This window comes from Papaver somniferum, unplaced genomic scaffold (genome assembly GCF_003573695.1).
Source record: "Papaver somniferum cultivar HN1 unplaced genomic scaffold, ASM357369v1 unplaced-scaffold_128, whole genome shotgun sequence".
NCBI lineage: Eukaryota > Viridiplantae > Streptophyta > Magnoliopsida > Ranunculales > Papaveraceae > Papaver > Papaver somniferum.
Genome location: NW_020621936.1, coordinates 10165716 through 10182240, shown reverse-complemented (window position 1 = coordinate 10182240; position 16525 = coordinate 10165716). Strand labels below are relative to the sequence as shown.

At 35.8% G+C, this 16525-nt stretch overlaps 1 long non-coding RNA gene across 3 annotated transcripts; it reads right to left on the bottom strand.

The window, feature by feature from the left end:
* Positions 1-4291: 4291 nt before the first annotated feature.
* On the bottom strand, positions 4292-11400 carry LOC113331961. Of its 3 annotated transcripts, XR_003351243.1 has the most exons (5): positions 10888-11400; positions 6650-9178; positions 5116-5287; positions 4829-4942; positions 4292-4721 (listed from the first exon to the last, which is right to left on the bottom strand). It is a non-coding gene; the product is annotated as an uncharacterized LOC113331961 (long non-coding RNA). The 3 variants fall into 3 exon arrangements; XR_003351242.1 differs by having other exon boundaries at positions 4829-5287; XR_003351241.1 differs by lacking the exon at positions 5116-5287.
* Positions 11401-16525: the final 5125 nt, after the last annotated feature.

The following is a 16525-nucleotide window of genomic DNA, read 5'->3' as shown; positions in this document are numbered from 1 at the left end:
ACAACTCGAGAGACTGAGAAATTATTGGAACTGTTGGTAGAAGCTACACTTGAGAAGAAGAAAGACACTAGTGGATGTTTTACTAAGAGAATAGTGGAAGAGGAGATACTTCCAAAACTTAACCAAGCATGTGGTTGTGACAAATCTTTTGAGAACTATAAAGGGAAACATAGATGGCTGAAGACTAGATTTGGTCAATACCAGGATTTGTTTAAATCTTGTACTTCTATTTTGTGCAGAGTTCTAATTCATGCTTTATCCTTTATTTATTTTTTGTATGTTAACAGAGCCATCCAAACCAAACTAACTTAAGGGAAGATAATGGTAAAGACTATGGTGACTTGTTTATTGTATTTGGGAATAAATGTGCTTCTGGAAAAGTTACAGTTGATCTTACCCATGAGGGTACAAGTGCTAGAACCTGTGATAAGGAAGATGATTACTTCGATGTTGATTATACTCAACGAGAGCAATATGATAATGCTTTTAACGTATCATACGTGGGATATGGCTTAGAGGAAAGTGATGAACAAGATAAAGATGAAACTCAAGATATGAACATAAAGAAAATTCCTGTCAGAAAAACGACACCAAAGAAAAGACCAAGGTGTGACATTGGTGACTCTTATACATCAACTAATCCTACTGGGCGGTCTGATTATCTAGAGAAATTGATTGCCAACAGTTCATCGATTGCTTCTTCTATTGATTCAATGCATGCTCTTATTGCGAAAGAGAAAGAAGACCGCAAAATTGAAAAATAAATGCGCAGAATTGATAAGGATAAGAAAGATAACCAAGTATGGGATCTTGTTTATGGCATGAATGAAATTTCTTTGGAAGATAAGCTGAAAGTAATTGAAATGCTGGACAACAATCACAAGAAGAACTTATTCATACGTTTTACTCCTGAAGAGAGAAAGTTGTGGATTGGTTCAAAGTTAAAAGCATAAACCTGTCATCTTTGCAAGTTTCTATTAGGTTTAATGGGCTTTTAGAGTTACAACATTTGATCGTTTTTCTTCATAACTATTAGTATTTAATTTTTCTTTTCTCCTAGTTGAGAACTTATTGTTATGAATTGATTGCTACTAATTTTTATGGGTTGACATCTATATGGTTATTATGATTGAATTTATGAACTTTATATTCTATATGCTTATTTTCGATATACATATACTTTTATGCTTTTGAAATAATGATGATTCTAATAAAAGAAAGTACTTTTATCATCTTTTAGGTGAACATGTCTGATTTGGATTTATCTACTGATAGTGAAGATGAAGCCTTTGATACAGAAGAAGAAAGCAGTGATGATGAAGAGGTAAGCAGCAATAATGAATTTGAACTATCCATATTTTTGAATATACTTTCAGCGGTGCATTCATGGTTGATGGATATAATCAAGCAATTGCAATACATACAAAGTCAGCGTATTGAAAGACCAATGAGACGCCCAGTTACTTTGTTTGGATATAACTATATAAGGAGAGTTTTGCGTCAAGACCCAGAAGACTTTCGAAGAAGTTATAGGATGTACCCTGATATTTTTCTAAAACTAAGTTGTATCATTAGAGAAACTACATCATTATGTGATACAAGATGTGTTTCTATTGAAGAAATGCTTGGTACATTTTTACTCGTTGTTGGCCAAAGTTCACGATATTGCACAATACGTGACACATTTGGTCGCTCTCGGCGGACAGTTAGTAAAAACTTTAACAGGATGTTGCGAGCTTTAAATTCTATAGCTCCGAGGATGATGGCTAAGCCAACAAGTGCAACTCCATTTAAAATTCGTGAGAGTACACGATTTTATCCTTACTTTAAGGATTGCATTGGAGCTATGGACGGTACACATATCCCAGCAATGGTAGAGAAAAGAAATGCAGCCGTTTATCGGAATCGACATGGAATTACATCTCAAAATATGTTAGCGGTTTGCAACTTCGACTTGGAGTTCATATACGTGCTCAGTGGATGGGAAGGGTCTGCTCATGATTCGAAAATACTTAACGACGCAATGAAAAAAAGAAATGGACTGAAAATACCGCAAGGTAATTTTACTTTTATCTAATGTGAAGTTTTGAGTTTTTTGGTTAAGTTATATTCGGGTTCTACTTGACGAAGTTTTCTTTTTGTGTTTTATTCAGGTAAATATTACTTGGGGGATGGTGGGCATGTAAACCGACGATATTATTTAACACCATTTCGTGGCCAACGTTATCATTTGAAAGAATTTTCTGGTACGGATAATCATGTGAAAAAGGCTGAAGAATTATTTAACATGCGTCATGCTTCTTTGAGGAATGTAGTTGAAAGATTGTTCGGTGTTGTGAAGTCTCGTTTCTTGATCTTTAAGTCTCAACCTCCATTTCCGTATCAGGTGCAAGCGGAGATAATGACAGCTTGTGCAGGCCTACACAACTTCTTACGAAAAGAATGCCGTTCAGATGAGTTTCCGGTCGAGGAAGAGGAAGAGGAAGATAGCCATCCATCAACGCTTGTAAATGACGATGAAATTTTGACACAACAAACTCAAGAACAACAACGTCAAGAAGCTAATGCATGGAGAAAGAGTATAGCGGATGATATGTGGGAAAATGTTCGTGAACAAAGGGAGTTAGAATTGTATGGAGACCGTTAAATTGAAGGGAAAAAAAATTATCTCGTTGCACAAAATAACATACTATTGATACAGAGATATGATCATTTTCTTTTATTTTTTTCTTTTGATTAAAGATCAATGTTATTTGCAAATAAGGGTTTATTGTTTCTTAAAAGAGAATGAGTTAGGAGTGAACTCTCCCAAACTCCCCCAAACTCCCCCAAACTCCCTCTAATAAACTCTCTCAAACTCCCTACACTCCCCCAAACTCCCTGAACTCAAACACAGAACTCTCTCAAACTCCCTACATTCTCTCAAACTCTCTCAAAATCCCTGAGATTTAAAATACACTCAACTCCCCCGAAATCACTCGAGGACTAACCCCGTTAGAGTTTGTTTGTATTTCTTAAAGGAAAGGAATATCTAACAAACCCTCATATTAGACTCATCCACTCCCTTACCCGTAGTATTTCAATCTGGTGAAGGCGAATTGTCCATCTGAGATTGAGCTCAAAAACTGAACGAAGGAACTTTCTGTATCGTATATCAACAAAGTAATCACACAAGAAGAGGGTAACAAAGTACAAACAAGATCATGTTTTAGTTTCATACGGGATTTCATTTTTTCTTTCATTCTATAATCTTTTCTCTTTCATTTTCATGAATAACTAGGATCTGTCTTTCTGCATCTTTATGTTGATACTCATTTGATAGGTTAAATCTCAGTTCTTTCTTTCTTGGTTTGTTATTAGTGATATTTTTATTTCTTACGGTTTGTTTTAATGGCAGCTTAATCTCTTTGTTTCCCCTATATGTGTTTGCAATTCTTATTATCCCTAATGGCTTTTGCTAATGTTTATGTTGTGATTATGGCTTTTCCCCTATAGTCTTCAAGCTTTTGCTTACAGGATTAGGTGTTATGGATTTCATTGCTTTTGCTAAAGATGCTTTGTGGAATATGACTCGGTACCAACTCAGTTTTTTCAGTATCGGTTTGATCCCATCCCGCCTCAGTCAATTTTCAAAAAAATTCAAATTCAAAAAAGTCAGATGCATGCGGTTATTCAGCAGCCTAATTTTGCTTTTCTCGCTCAGTTACAGCTGTTACACTTCAAACTTGGGATAATTATCATATATTCTGCTCCCATAATTATAGACTAGAAAATAATTTGAATTTATCTAGTAGATATTATTTCATCCAGTATTACTCTCATAACCCTATAATATTTCAACCAACTTATCCTCTTACCAATTCTTCACCTTTAAGTTTTCGTAAACCTTACACTCTAGTACATCCTAAATCAGATTACTTGGGTTTTGATCATCAATTTCTGGAAGTTACGGAGGAAAGTAGTTGCAACGGACAGGAAATTTGGACTTCCGCCGGATCGGGATCCGCCCGACTGGCAAGCACAAACCTCCCATCACGTCACTCGAAAACACAAAAGATTGACAACAAAAGAAAAATAAAACACAATAAAAAGATATAATAGAACTTAGAAAAATAAAACACAATAAAAGGATATAATAGAACTTAGATGAGATTGCCTGGACCATTTACTTACAATGCAATACATTTGCAAAAATGGGATTCTCATAAAAGAATAAATACATAAAGCCTTAAGTACATTGAATAATTGACACCCAGCTCTGGCATAGTTTAAGTAAAAGACAAGAGGCAAGAACAGAAATGAAAATTTTACACATCGTAAAACTTAAGTGCATTGTGCACAGTCCAAACTAAAACTACTCAACAGTTTCGAATAAAATGAGTTAAGTACATTCTTTTTTAAGAAGCAGAAATATTAAAGACATCATATTTCATTTTCATAAAGCAACAATTCACACCAAGTTTTTTGTACGCAAAAATAGCTTAGTTCAAAACAGCCTCAGTGTATAACAAACGGTATGCTAAAACAGTAGAGAAAATATGCATATTTTATACCATGATCCAACACAGCAAAATTAATCAAGTTCAAGAGTTTTTTAAAAAATCAAACGAGCACTTCATGACACGTAAATGAGTATGCCTGCAGTACATGGATATTTCACAACTAATGGGATTCAAAAACACTGTTGCAACACCCAAAACCAGACCCATCGTATACGAAACCTGCAAGTTTACGGTTACAGACCATATAAAAATCATGTACAAGATTCCAATGATAACTGCAAAATGTACAAAAATGACATGTAATCAAGGCAAACAAACTAAATTACCCAGGTACCCCGTGATATACATATCAGAGATACAAGCAAAAATACCGGCTTTTGCTCAAACGCTTCTTGCCGTAAGCTCTTTCCAAGCTTACTGCCTCAATCTCGCTTCGTACTCTGTGGGAAAACAAAACAAAACGGGGTGAGCCCACAGCCCAGTAGAGGTTACGAAATAACGTGTCGATTGTAAAGCAATCAAAATGTAAATCAAACTAAATAAGTTGAGCATCTAATATAAACGCGTAAGCAAGGAGCAACGACAATAATTAAGTAGAGAAATAAATACTTACGCAAATACCGTTTAAACAAGATTTAGAGCTGTAAATAAATTTACTCTATTATTCATGGTCAGTGCCACCGTCAGGGTAGTTCTGGATACCAGCCATCGTTGCCGCAACGATCTTCCGGGTAGCCACCGAGGTGGTGGGGTGCCACTTAGGCCCGACGTTCCTAAAGTAGAGTCTAGTTCCTCATGACAGCAAATCACAAATGAATTCTCATGTAAAGAACACTTTCTGAAACCAGATCCAATTCTCAACAATCAAGGGCAACGACGCCGCAACTTACCAAAAGCCCGCGCCAAGCAAAAATACCAAACTTGAAGTATAGTTTACACACCATAGAAATTTCAGCAAAACCAGATCCATAAAAACAGGGTACAAGATACACATAATTCAGCCCAAAGGAGGTAAGAACAGTCGTTATAAGCCTGTCATAATTAAAGGGAAATCTTGCATTTGAAATTTAGAAAAAATGAAGCCAGTCCTAATTGCCGGAGGAATTATCAGTAAAATAGAAAGGAAAACACATCCAAGATGTACTAGTAAATTAAGGAACCAATGAGTACTCATTCCTCCCATTTGCGACAAAATTTCAAGATGATCAGGACAAAAAAAATAAAACTATAGCATAAGCGAGTTGGGACTATTTTGATCACCTATGGGAGGTTTTAAGATTCGTATGTAAAGACACCAAATGACACAACAAAGCACTAAAGAGTGGTAAAGATTCATATGTTTCATTTAAAATGTAATAAAAATCAAACCTTAAGCAATGAATTATACATTAATAGAAGTAAACTTTTCAAATTGGGTTGCTCAAACTAGGAGTTTAAAGAATCACGCTGGTAATGTAATGTAAGGAAAATTCATTTACTTATAACATTTAGATTGCGTGGTAGTAAAAAGAGTAAAATGAGAGAATTCTATGAAACCATTTCATTTTTGGTTATCAGGTAGAGCTTTAAATGTATATTCATTGGGTCATTTTCGCAAACAGTTAAAAGGCTAGTCTAATGACTGTTTACAAGACTTGATTTACGGTGAAAATCAAACTTAATAGCTGCATAATTTTGTTAAATCTTTCATAAATCATTTTCGAAAACTTGGAGTCATGTAGTTCCATACACAAAGAATAAACATGAGGAAAGTGGAGGCTTTTACACAAACTTCTTGCATGTTCAGGACATTCAAAGAATAAACTTAAAATGGAAAGAATGAGGTGATTTATTAAACCAAAGCATTAACCCATATTGTAAGTGATTCAAAAGTTCAAACCAGTTACCTAAAAGATCAATATAAATACGGAAGTCAAAATTCAAATTCACTCTCGGCAACTACGACAAGACGAGTAAAAATATCAGGGATCAATCATGTTATTTTGATTTGTCTAAGAAATTCAACAAAATTTTGACGAACATGAACTCATGAAAAATCAAAGAGAAATGAAATCAATTATTCATAACAATATCATTGAACACATTTGGAACCCATAGTGCAAAAGGAAAGAAAGCATCAATTGGATAATTGAGAGAAAACCCCCTACCTTTGCATGATACAAACTCCTCTCCAAAATAAAAGGTGGGTTTAGCCGGGATTTTGATTTGAAACAATCAAAACTTCTTCTTCATTCGAATTGAGTTTCAAAAAAACAAAGTCTTCTTTCTTGCTCGTAGCCGTGGTGAAGCAGTAATAGAAAATGGGAAAGAAGAAGATGGTGTCACAACAAAGAAAAGAAAGAAAAAGAGGCATGTTTCCAGTTAAATCCTCGGGTTTTGAAAATCAAAAGACAAAAACGCCCTTGTTGCATTCTAAGTCACGTGTCAACCATGCTAATGCTTCTAGAGATTTCTATTGCTTTTACTAGCCAAGCACCCTAACAATACTACGTGATAGCCAATTTAGTAGTAAAACACTTGCATTGGATTAGGGCACTCACCATGGCTATGCAAATCCTCTACCAGGATTGCACACGCACTCCGTAATTCTAACTTCCCACTCAAATGGGTTGAGTTCGGGTCCAAAGTTGAAAGTGATATTTTGGTGTCGATACACCATTAACTCCTATAAAAAGAATTTGGTCCTCAAATTCAAAAATAAAAGAAGAAGCTAAGAAGGATACCTAGAAATAGCTTCGGGTAGTTGTCTTGCACCTCGTCTCGACTCCCATGTTATGTCTTCAAAAGTTATCATGTTACGTCTTGAAAAGTTATCATCGCGTCTTCGGGTAATTATCATCGCAAGGGTTTTCCCACGTAAGGTACGTCGTCATTCGGCTACAAGTCTCTCCACTTGATTACATATGATGGGTCTGCAACATTCGTCAATCTTAAAGTTGGTCTCTCTCTCTTCGATTATAACCCATACAACGTTTCTGGAAAATCATAAACAACATCTAATCACTAAGACGTCTTCTGGCGTACCCACAATTTCGTCGCCTCACTAATATGAGCAAGATGAACAATGTGCCCTTCAGTTTCGTCTCGTCTTCCTATTTCTGGAATCGAAAGGCTTACGGTATTCCACTTCTCACCTTGAACAAATACACGATTGCCATACGCCGTCACAAAGAAGCCCTCTTCTCAGCACCACACAATGTAGCCTGATTTACTGATATCCACTCAATTTCCATAACTTCAAGAAAAAATCCCTCGAGTCTACAGCAGTACTCGACTTCCCAGTCTCTAACAATGTAAACGACAATCATACTGAACCTACAAGTTTTTCTAAATTATTATCAAGGTGCTCTTTACTTCCGTTCGGGTTCTTCTTACGTACAAAGCTCGAGGCTACGAATTTCGCACACCGCGATATCTTCAAAATATAAAATGCCTCAGATTCACAACTGGATAGTAATGTACATTACTAACACAACTAAAGATATGTATATCGTGGTATCTAGATAGTTTTACCCAGCCTCAAAATAATTCGATAAAACCGAAAACAACCTTCCATTTATCAAAACTGAAATGAAACCGTTGGGCGAAACAAGCCAAAACAATTTGTTTACGTCTTAAAATCAAGTACACGGCACCGGAAATTAAGTAAGTACAAAACTCACAGTCCCAAGTGAATCAGAACTCCTCTGATACCAAATTGTAACAGACAGGAAATTTGGACTTCCGCCGATCAGGATCCGCCCGACTGGCAAGCACAAACCTCCCATCACGTCACTCGAAAACACAAAAGATTGACAACAAAAGAAAAATAAAACATAATAAAAATATATAATAAAACTTAGAAAAATAAAACACAATAAAAGGATATAATAGAACTTAGATGAGATTGCGTGGACCATTTACTTACAATGCAATACATTTGCAAAAATGGGATTCTCATAAAAGAATAAATACATAAAGCCTTAAGTACATTGAATAATTGACACCCAGCTCTGGCATAGTTTAAGTAAAAGACAAGAGGCAAGAACAGAAATGAAAATTTTACACATCGTAAAACTTAAGTGCATTGTGCACAGTCCAAACTAAAACTACTCAACAGTTTCGAACAAAATGAGTTAAGTACATTCTTTTTTAAGAAGCAGAAATATTAAAGACATCATATTTCATTTTCATAAAGCAACAATTCACACCAAGTTTTTTGTACGCAAAAATAGCTTAGTTCAAAACAGCCTCAGTGTATATCAAACGGTATGCTAAAACAGTAGAGAAAATATGCATATTTTATACCATGATCCAACACAACAAAATTAATCAAGTTCAAGAGTTTTTAAAAAAATCAAACGAGCACTTTATGACACGTAAATGAGTATGCCTGCAGTACATAGATATTTCACAACAAATGGGATTCAAAAGCACTGTTGCAACACCCAAAACCAGACCCATCGTATACGAAACCGGCAAGCTTAAGGTTACAGACCATATAAAGATCATGTACAAGATTCCAATGATAACTGCAAAATGTACAAAAATGACATGTAATCAAGGCAAACAAACTAAACTACCCAGGTACCCCGTGATATACATATCAGAGATACAAGCAAAAATACCGGCTTTTGCTCAAATGCTTCTTGCCGTAAGCTCTTTCCAAGCTTACTGCCTCAATCTCGCTTCGTACTCTGTGGGAAAACAAAACAAAACGGGGTGAGCCCACAGCCCAGTAGAGGTTACGAAATAACGTGTCGATTGTAAAGCAATCAAAATGTAAATCAAACTAAATAAGTTGAGCATCTAATATAAACGCGTAAGCAAGGAGCAACCACAATAATTAAGTAGAGAAAGAAATACTTACGCAAATACCATTTAAACAAGATTTAGAGCTGTAAAATAAATTTACTCTACTATTCATGGTCAGTGCCACCGCCAGGGTAGTTCTGGATACCAGCCATCGTTGCCGCAACGATCTTCCGGGTAGCCACCGAGGTGGTGGGGTGCCACTTAGGCCCGACGTTCCTAAAATAAAGTCTAGTTCCTCGTGACAACAAATCACAAATGAATTCTCATGTAAAGAACACTTTCTGAAACCAGATCCAATTCTCAACAATCAAGGGCAACGACGCCGCAACTTACCAAAAGCCCGCGCCAAGCAAAAATACCAAACTTGAAGTATAGTTTACACACCATAGAAATTTCAGCAAAACAAGATCCATAAAAACAGTGTACAAGATACACATAATTCATCCCAAAGGAGGTAAGAACAGTCGTTATAAGCCTGTCATAATTAAAGGGAAATCTTGCATTTGAAATTTAGAAAAAATGAAGCCAGTCCTAATTGCCGGAGGAATTATCAGTAAAATAGAAAGGAAAACACATCCAAAATGTACTAGTAAATTAAGGAACCAATGAGTACTCATTCCTCCCATTTGCGACAAAATTTCAAGATGATCAGGACAAAAAAAATAAAACTATAGCATAAGGGAGTTGGGACTATTATGATCACTCTATGGGAGGTTTTAAGATTCGTATGTAAAGACACCAAATGACACAACAAAGCACTAAAGAGTGGTAAAGATTCATATGTTTCATTTAAAATGTAATAAAAATCAAACCTTAAGCAATGAATTATACATTAATAGTAGTAAACTTTTCAAATTGGGTTGCTCAAACTAGTAGTTTAAAGAATCACGCTGGTAATGTAATGTAAGGAAAATTCATTTACTTATAGCATTTAGATTGTGTGGTAGTAAAAAGAGTAAAATGAGAGAATTTTATGAAACCATTTCATTTTTGGTTATCAGGTAGAGTTTTAAATGTATATTCATTGGGTCATTTTCGCAAACAGTTAAAAGGCTAGTCTAGTGACTGTTTACAAGACTTGATTTACGGTGAAAATCAAACTTAATAGCTGCATAATTTTGTTAAATCTTTCATAAATCATTTTCGAAAACTTGGAGTCATGTAGTTCCATACACAAAGAATAAACATGAGGAAAGTGGAGGCTTTTACACAAACTTCTTGCATGTTCAGGACATTCAAAGAATAAACTTAAAATGGAAAGAATGAGGTGATTTATTAAACCAAAGCATTAACCCATATTGTAAGTGATTCAAAAGTTCAAACCAAGTTACCTAAAAGATCAATATAAATACGGAAGTCAAAATTCAAATTCACTCTCGGCAACTACGACAAGACGAGTAAAAATATCAGGGATCAATCATGTTATTTTGATTTGTCTAAGAAATTCAACAAAATTTGACGAACATGAACTCATGAAAAATCAAAGAGAAATGAAATCAATTATTCATAACAATATCATTGAACACATTTGGAACCCATAGTGTAAAAGGAAAGAAAGCATCAATTGGAGAATTGAGAGAAAACCCCCTACCTTTGCATGATACAAACTCCTCGCCAAAATAAAAGGTGGGTTTAGCCGGGATTTTGATTTGAAACAATCAAAACGTCTTCTTCATTCGAATTCAGTTTCAAAAGAACAAAGTCTTCTTTCTTGCTCGTAGCCGTGGTGAAGTAGTAATAGAAAATGGGAAAGAAGAAGATGGTGTCACAACAAAGAAAATAAAGAAAAAGAGGCATGTTTCCGGTTAATCCTCTAGAAAATGGACTATATAGCCAGAATTGTGTGTTTTTTGGGCTAAATGGACAGTTAGGATTCAGCCTGGGTCAAATGGACAGAGAAATCTTTTTAATTGAAACTGACCCAATTACCCCTCTCCAGATCTCCACCATTTCCACTTCTTTCTTCTTATGCTCTCGATCTTCTGTTTCTCCACCACCACCGTTTCAGTCATGGTTGCTGTTACTTCTGTGAGATCGAGAATTGAGAGATTTGATGGGCAGAGAAGATGGTGGTCGACGTGATGGGTATGATGGCTAAGATCGAGAATCAGTAATGGGTTGACTCGAATTTGGATTATGAAATTGAGAGTTGCAGTGAATGAATGAAGTTAGGGTTTGCTTCTTCGGGTAAATCAGATGAAGAAATTGTGGATTGATAAGGGTTTCCGAAGATAGAGAGGATGAAATTAAGATGGGTTCGATCTGTGAATCCGTGATCTGAGAGCTTCCACAATTAAATTGATTCGAGACTGTGTAGTTGATGGGTTTAATGGCCGATTGGTTCAAGAAGATGAAGTTGCAGAAATTGCTATGGGACTGAACTTAGTTACAACAATGGAAGATTGAGAAGCAGATGGGATAGAAGGAGGAGCAGCAGATGCTGCTGTTGAATCTGAAACGAAATTGTAATAGTTTTGAGGTTGGATCTGTGATGGCTTGCAGTGAGGTTATGAACTTGAAATTCAGGGTTTGACTCAACAGAGGAAACGGGGATTTGAAGCTGCTTCCGATTGAATGCAATGGTGGTGCTGAGCATTAAAAATTTTCTTCCATCAATTTCACTGGTAAGTTTCTTGATCCTATTGGTTTAACTTTTGTAAAATCCATTTTAAAATTCATTGAATTTTGTTTGTATGTAATTAGTTTCATCTGGGTTAAGCTTATGTAAAATCTGGATTGACCTGAAATTGCTTTTATCCATTTTATACTAGGATGAAACCAGTATCATCCTGTTTTAGATTGACCTGAAATTATTTTCATCCATGTTATACTAGGATGAAACCAGTATCATCCTGTTTTTGATTGACCTGAAATTATTTTCATCCATGTTATACTAGGATGAAACCAGTATCATCCTGTTTTGGATTGACCTAAAATTATTTTCATCCATGTTATACTAGGATGAAACTGGTTTCATCTAGTTATAGTCTGTGATATAATTACGTTTTCGTCAAAATAATCCGGATGAAATCAGTTTCATATAGATCACTCATTGGTATAACTTTATTTCGTGAAAATACTCAAGATGAAACCAATTTCATCTAGTTGTAGTTCTGGATTGACCTGAAATTGTTTTTATCCATGTTATACTAGGATGAAACCAATATAATCCTGTTTTGGATTGACCTGAAATTATTTTCATCCATGTTATACTAGGATGAAACTGGTTTCATCTAGTTATAGACTGATATATAATTGTATTTTCGTCAAAATACTCAAGATGAAACCAGTTTCATATAGTTTACTCATTCATATAACATGCAGATGGTAGTAGTACCGGTGGATGTGCTCGAAATGAGGTTAGATGGTACTCGCAATGGCTGCAGTGTTGGTGGTCTGCTATGCTGGTGTAACTATAAACTGAAATAAACTGGCTGGTGCAGAAATTGCAGTGGTGACAGATATGAATACGCAGCTGGTGCTATGTACTGTGAATGATGGATGCTGAGTAAACAAGGAATGGAGGAAATGAAATGTGTTTGAGGTGTTGGGGAAGATGCAGCTGTTATGAGTCCAAGTGCATCTGAAATTATGAGTAAATAAGTCATGTGTGTTCATGGTGGAGCAGTTGGATGCAGTGAAAGTTGAAGTTGCAGCGGTGGAATGTGGAATGATGGAACAACAATCATGGCTGGATGTAGTGACTCAGCCTTGACATATTTTTTTTTTCTTTCAGATTTGGTATTGTTGGTGCCGTTCAAATACTCAAAATTTTTGGGATATTGATGTTATATTAAATTTGTACGTGGGACAAATTTGTTTGCTATAAAAAACTTAGTTTAAAGGGTCAAAGGGGTATTTTAGGTGATTGATATCTTTTTGTTTTTATTTTCCTGGGTCAAATATCCATTTTGGCTAAATGAACAGTATTTTTCTAATTTTTGGTTATATAAACAGTATCTAAAGCTAAGAATCTGTTTCACCCATGAATTTTCTGTTTTGGTCTTTTTGACCAATTTTGTGTAAATCCTCGGGGTTTTGAAAATCAAAAGAAAAAAACGCCCTTGTTGCATTCTAAGTCACGTGTCAACCATGTTAATGCTTCTAGAAATTTCTATTGCTTTTACTAACCAAGCACCCTAACAATACTACGGGATAGCCAATTTAGTAATAAAACACTTGCACTGGATTAGGGCACTCACCATTGATATGCAAATCCTCTACTAGGATTGCACACGCACTCCATAATTCTAACTTCCCACTCAAATGGGTTGAGTTCGGGTCCAAAGTTAAAAGTGAGATTTTGGTGTCGTTACAGTAGTAGTAGCAATGTTACTGATCTGGTAGACAAATTCAAGAAAGCCACTCTGGAACTGGGTGATATCAATGAAGTTGTTGTGATGAATCAAAACACATGCAATTAGAAAGAAGATGAATCCGAATGGGAGGCAAGTGCAATTGGAAAAATAATTATCGAAGGAAGAATGAGTTATGATACTGTTCAGAAGTATATTACCTTCACCTGGCCTTTCTTAACTTTGGAAAATCTTAAAATAATTGAGGTGGAACTAAATATGATGATCTTTTAAGTTTAATGATTGGGATCTGCTTAACACAGTAATTGAACAACGTCCATGGATCATCAACAAACATCTGTTGGTTGTTCACGAGTACATTCCTGGCATGATTTACACAGAGAAACATCGGGGTTTTCAAAAATTCTGGATTCAGCTTAAGTACATCTTACCTGAACACATGAATCCCATATTTGTGACTAAAATTGGTGAAGTGTTGGGTGAAGTCACTGCTATTGAGCCTAAGGATGGTATACCAGTTGGTAATACCCCTGTAAAGATATGTGTCAATGTCGATCTGTCAATGCCGATGAGAAGAGGTGTGAAGTTCTCAACTATGGCTGGTTTCACCAAGTGGCAAAAGTTCTTTTATGAAAGGCAGCCTATTAATATATGCACAAAATGTTATATAATCAATCACAATGAGAATGTGTGCAAGGCGGCTGCAGATTACCTAAAGTTGTCCCATGAAAAGCCATACTTTGTTGGCAAGGTAGAAAATATCCGCAAAAATATTGTCGCAATCAAATCTAATCAAGCACCTGCAGTTAAGACAAACCCAAAGAAATTTGTCAAAACTGTTGTCTTCATTCCTCCTAAAGATGGTGAAATGGTTAATCTGGATTTTCTTATCAAGAATACTGAGGTGACAGAAGAGGAGGATAGCAGACTAGGCAAGCGTCCCAGAGCTAACAATCCTATTCAAGCTCCACAGATGGTTTCTGAGTCTTCGTCACAAAGCACCTTAATGATATCCAATGCACCTGACCAGACTGCTCATAGGGTCACTTCGGGGGTAATCAAATTGCTGATGCTAGCAAGGGGAAGCAGGTAACAATCTTAAATTTTTCTCAATCATTCCATAATAATTTCGCTCTCTCCTTATTATTTTATTGTTGTAGCATTTATTGGTCGTCAGTTCTTTTAGTGATTCTTTTTATCTTGATTTCAGTTCCTATCATATTCCACTTAGGTCTAGGAATAATTATTAGTATTTACAACAATCATTAGGTTTTGTCAAACTGCATTAATCATTTACATGCATGGTTGATTTCTCAAACTAGTTTTATTCACAGCTACTCACATTACACCAGTACTAATAAGATGAAATCTTGTCATTACATACTATCTACTCTTTTCATCATGAAAGTAGTCTCTTGGAATGTTCAAGGCCTCAACTCCCCTTCTGCTAAAGATCATCTAGGAGATATAATAAGAACACAAAATCCTGACATTTTGTTTCTATGTGAAACTAAAATTAAAGAGGATAAAATGAGAACCTTATTAGCTCCTTTTAGATATCCTAACATTAGATATCTACAGCCAGTTGGTCGCTCAGGGGGATTAGTATTCATGTGGAAAAATGGATTTGTTTGTGACATAGTTGGTTCTGATGATAACATGTTTCATGCCATTGTTCAAAGTCACCCAAATGAACAGGAATGGCTTCTCTCCTGTATGTACGGTTATTGTAATTATAGCAAAAAGAAGAATCAATGGGACTTCATAAAGGATATTGGTTCTAACATTAATCAGTCTTGGGTGTTATTATGAGATATTAACTTTCATCTTCAAGAAAATACTTCTCATGCTTCTTCTTCTTCTGATAGTCTGGTAAACTCTATACTTCATGACATTGGCTTAGAAGATCTGGGTTTTGCTGGTAGAGATCATACTTGGACAAATAATAACCTTGGTACAGGTAGTCAAAGGTCCAGAATTGATATGGCCCTTGTAAATGCTGCTTGAAATTCTTAGTTTCAAGACTCCAAGCTTTTTTTTTTTTCCTCGGTCAATAAAAATTAAAAAAATCGAAAACTGTACAGTGATGAGATTAAACTAATGCTAGCCGTTTGGCCATCACTAGTCTAACCTATTTAAAACGAAAATAAACCTCTCCAGGCCACTCCACAGAAAGAAGAAAGCCTGGCCTACCCTCGTAAAACTCAAAAACATCTTCAGCCAACAAACATGCTTGTTTGGCCAAAGCATCAGCGGATAAATTAACTTCCCTATAGTTATGCACATAACGAATGTTATCATAAAAGCTCCTCGCAATCTTCCACTTCGTAACAAGCTGCCAAGGAAGCTCACCCGTCTGAAAAGCTTGAATGCAACTCATTGAATCTGAACGAATACAAAGATTTTTAACGTTCCATCTCTTAGCAAGCAAGGCGCCATAAATCACAGCGCAAACTTCCGCATAATAATTGGTTTGAAAACCCAGGCCAACTGAAAGCACTCCAAGCACCGCTGCATTAGACTCCAAGCTTCTTCATCTTACACAACATGGGAGTGATCACTGCCCAATAATGTTAGTCACAGATTACTCTTTGCCAAGTCTGTGGAAGCCTTTCAAATTCTTTTTCACTTGGTTAAATGATACAATATGCTCTACTGAGATATCAAAAGCTTGGGAGAAGGAAGTTCATGGCTCTCCAGGACATAAATTCATTAAGAGACTTCAGTTGACTAGAGCTGCTCTCTTTAAATGGAATAAACTCCATTTTGGAAACATCAACCATAATGTGGATAATCTACAACAAGAACTAGTTGATATTCAGAAGCTTCCTTTTTCCAGAGAGAACACTATCAAAGCTGAAGAAATAAGTAAAGAGTTAAACAAATGGCATCAGATACAAAGTGAGTTCAATA